The 4650-nt window shown below is 43.2% G+C and overlaps 1 pseudogene; it reads right to left on the bottom strand.

Moving 5' to 3' along the window:
* Nucleotides 1-294: 294 nt before the first annotated feature.
* Nucleotides 295-3424, bottom strand: LOC109774188 (serine/threonine protein kinase OSK3-like; annotated as a pseudogene).
* Nucleotides 3425-4650: the final 1226 nt, after the last annotated feature.

Raw genomic sequence — 4650 nt, 5'->3', positions numbered from 1 at the left:
AAACTCAAAAAAAATCACTACCTCTGCACCGGTCACGATCTTGATGACTGCTTATTAATTTCCGCGTGTCACAAATAGAATGGAAAATGTTTCCCTATGATCAGCGGTCAAAACTTCAGCGTGTCACATCACGCCACATTATACCTACCAATGCCAGGGCACCACATGTCCTCGCGGACCCATGCACATCCCTTCTTTCTCACCTTCCGTTTCCATTCCGTCACCAGGGGCGGATTAAAGGAGAATGGGAAATGCTTCCCTTAAACCGACCGTCCAAAACTTCAGTGTGTCGTGTCACGTGACGTTATACATACCAACACCAGGGCGCCACATGTCCTTGCGCGCCCACACACATCCCTTCTTTCTCTCCTTCCAATTCCAATCTGTTGCCACGGATGGATTCAAGGGTAATGGCACACGTTTCTCTACGATAGACCGACCAAAAGTTCAGTTTGTCACGTCAGGCCACGTTGTACTTACCAATGCCAGGGTGCCACATGTCCTGCGGGCCCAACCACATCCCTTCTTTCTCTCCTTCCATTTCCATTCTATCGCAGGGGACGGATTCAACAGGAATGGGAAACGTGTCCCTGTGAGGCCAGGGCCAAACCTCCAGAGTTTCGCGTCATGCCAAATTATACCTACCAACGCTAGGGCCTGGAAGATAATTCCTGGTACTTGGGCTTGCTGATTCCGATAGAGTAAACTGATTAAAACTCATATCCTAGAGAACCATCCACTCATAAAGTTAATAGTGCATAAACCTTTAGTGCATTAAATAGGTCACAGATGATGCAAATGTGGACTAACCATTTCTTGTTGATAGTCAGCCCCCAAATAGCCACTAGTAGCCCGGAACCGATTGTCCAAGAGCAAGTAATATGCAAACCTTTTCTTGGAAACATGTAGTATATAGTCAGTTATGAAAACTGAAAGGACTGAACCACTGATTTTTGTGTGATTATACCTCATTTTCAGCCTATTGCACGACGATCCACACACATGATCTTTATCATATCCCAGATTAGCAACATCTTGAAGTGTATGTTCGCCAATCTCCTGAAATGAACATCTAGCAAATCAGCATATCATTCCCATAGAAACGGTACTTGAATGCTCGATAATAAATGATTATTATTTGCTAAATAAAGAGCAGCATTGCATGGAGACTTGACGTGATACCTTTTTGAAACAAAGGGCACAACTATGGCCATTGATTTCTATTATATTTTCTTTGCAATTACATTGATATTATACCCATAAAAGAGAGCATTTCACGGCAAAAGTATTATTCTTAATTTCCTATCATCCATTAAAAATCCTGTATATGTAAGTGGATAAAGGCTGAAAAGTTTTACTGTGCAGATATGATAGTCGCTTGAAATATGAAACATATGGGGTACCATTTTGGCTTGCTATGCTGTGTCTGGTGGAGGCACTGCCAGGTAGGGAGGAAGGCGATTCTGTAACCATGGGTGGTCTCGAATTTCACTGATTGTGATTTTCTTCATGGGATCAACAATAAGCATTCTTGGGATCAAATCCATTCCAAGATCAGATGAATGATTTGGAAGGATATAGATACCTCCCTATAACACCAAATAAGGTGGAGTTAAATCTCCAGAAAAAAATGAATTCTAAAGTCCAGCTAATCTACATGAATTTGTTGATTTCCAGAAAAAAAGGTAAACACTTGTTAGATCCAACTTAATCTACAAATGTTCTGTCACACCTTTATCTTATTGAATAGTTTGGGAATGTTGTCATCATCGAATGGAACAACACCACAAAGAAGAGCATAAAGCATCACCCCACAGCTCCAAACATCAACCTCATGTCCTGCGTACAATTCACCAGAGATAACCTATGTAGAAACACTCATTAAAGCTATTAACCCAGACGATGCGTGAGAAGAAGCATGAGGATAAGGACTCAAATAATAAAATAAGTCAATACCTCTGGTGCGGCATAGTTTACACTCCCGCAACTAGTCTTCAAAAAGTGGCCATCATGCATCACATTGCTTAACCCAAAGTCAGCAAGTTTCACATTATATTTGGAATCAAGTAACATGTTTTCTGGCTTTAGATCATGATGAACAACCATGTTTGTGTGGCAGTATTCAACACCAGATATAATCTGTTTAACAAAAATTCAATTGAAAAGCTATTGAGACAAAACCTCAATATGCATTCAGTGAATCAGAAAGAACCCTTCAAATTACATATTCGCCTTCAGAAGGGATATACCATCTCTTTATGTTTTAAAGGACAATTTAATTTGAGCACTTAGATTAAGACAATCAAGGCATGAAGAATAAGACGCCATTTAAACAAAAATTGATTTAATTAATGATACTAAGATAACCAAGGCATGAAATGATGAAGATGCCAAATAATACAACAACAAAACAAAGAATCGACAAAAACCAACGAGCTTAAATATAATATAGTCCGACATTTTCCGTAAACCGTATTTTTCCGTCCCCTCCCGGAAAAAATCGTCATCGAGCAAAAAAGTATCGGTAAAACTTAGTCAACGAATGCAAACCAAGCAAATTGATCGCGATTTGCACGGTAAACACATGAGGAAGGTCGACAACTAGCAAGCATGTCCATACATTTGATGGTCGAAATAGGAAGCTCAACATATGGTTATTCCCAAAAAATGTGTTCCTACATGGCAGGAGTAGAAAAGGCACCAGCTGGAAGATTCGACGGGCCTCATCTTCCTGTAACCGCCTTTTTTCTCAACAATGTAGTCCAATAGGTCACCATTCTGGCAATATTCCATCACAACAAAAATATCCTTCGGTGTCTCAATGACCTCATAAATCCGGATGATATGAGAGTGAATGAAGTCAATGAACAACCTCAATATGTTGATTTCTCTATTTGCTGGAAATGAGATATGAGAAAACAATAGAAGTAAAGTGTTAGACATTGAGCCTATGAAGACAATGCATATGAAAATTCTACCAACTCGCAGCAACAACACAAGCTGAACTTTCATCTTAAGAAAAGCCGAATGTATCCTATACTAATGTACATTATCTCGACTAATCGATTACGTGGGAATTAGGAACATACCCACATGTCTGACCAGCACTCTAAAAGCAGATAACTTGAAATCCTGAACAAGCAAGTGGAATGTATCCTACACTATTGTACAAGGAAAAGGAGGCATACCTTTCTCTTCCATTTCCATAGCAACTTTGTGTCCTGTAAGCTTATGCTCTGCAATCATCACTTTTCCAAATGTGCCTGCACCGAACGTTTTGCCCAAATTGTAGCTCTTCAATGCTTCATAATGTCCACCTCCTCTGGTGTTCCCATCCATTTTCACTATGCAAAAACTAGAGAAACAATATGTGTGATTCAGTAAACAGATTTATAGTTTAGATGCATGTTGATTAAAACTGGTAAAACACGAGTTATGCTAAATATACTGATCATGAATAACATGAAATATTTACAGCATGTCACTTCTTAGAGACCGGCCTTGAGTGTGAAATGAGTGGGCTGGCCATAAATGACCACTATGGGACATGACTGGCGAGGGCAATTGTGGTTCAAATTAAAGGTCAACGAAATGGGTGAAGTTCCCTTCTCAAATAGGGAGAGGCACAACATATTCGATCGCTGAAGGATGGTTCAGTGAGATGATCGGCAACCAACAAGTACTATCTTGTACGGATCGAGTAGGAGCAAAATATATTACCATAAAACTGCCTGCACACGCAACACTGAATGACTATAGGCCTTTCCTGATATGTAATGTATCAGGTCTGGCTAGGATAGTTGGGATAACAACTATCGAAAATGCTCGCTCGTGCTTTGGGTGCCCGGGCCCTGGCGCGAAGACACAGATGACACATAGAATCCTAGCTAGTGGGTTAACATGGAAAGTATTCTTAAAAAGATTCACAAATAAAATACCATGAGTCGGCATATATGTGTGATAAACATGGAAGAGACATGCAAATGCAGTCAGGCAACAATGAATGAGCTTTGTAGGATCTTTTACTAGTACTACTCGGATCGGCTGAGCGGCGGCAGCTCGAGGAAGCGCTCGCGGACGATGACCCGCCGGCGTGGCGGCACGGAACCGCGCTGCGGATTGACGGAGGTGACCGGCGGCGGCTCGAGGAAGGGCCCACGGGCGATGACCCGTGGGCGTGGCGGTACAAATCCGCGCTGCGAATCGACGAAAGGGACCAGCGGCGGCTCGAGGAAGCGCCCGCGGACGATAACCAGCGGGCGTCGCGGCACAGGTCCGTGCTGCGGATCGACAGAGGGGAGCGGCGGTGGCTCGAGGAAGCGCCCACGGACGATGCCCGCGGGCGTGGCTGCACGGATCCGCGCTGCGGATCGACGGAGCGGACCGGCGGCCACCACGTCCGGCCATCGGGAGGAGGGAGGGCGGCGGATCGGGGCGAGGGTCGCGCCAGTGACGGGGCGAGGGGGAGAAGAGGAGGCAGGGAGACAAAGTGAAAATGGCGATTTTTTACTCGGCCTTCGCGAGCCGGAGTAAATATAACAAGAAGATTGGGGTTCGAGTAAAAACTTTACTCTACTAATGGTAATAAGGGATAGGCTAGGTGCAGTTTAGAGGAGAAAAAAAGCCAAATATACTCCCTTATGCTTACGA

This window comes from Aegilops tauschii, chromosome 3 (assembly GCF_002575655.3).
Source record: "Aegilops tauschii subsp. strangulata cultivar AL8/78 chromosome 3, Aet v6.0, whole genome shotgun sequence".
Lineage (NCBI taxonomy): Eukaryota > Viridiplantae > Streptophyta > Magnoliopsida > Poales > Poaceae > Aegilops > Aegilops tauschii.
Note: the sequence above shows the minus strand (reverse complement) of the source record. Positions and strands in the feature narration are given on the sequence as shown.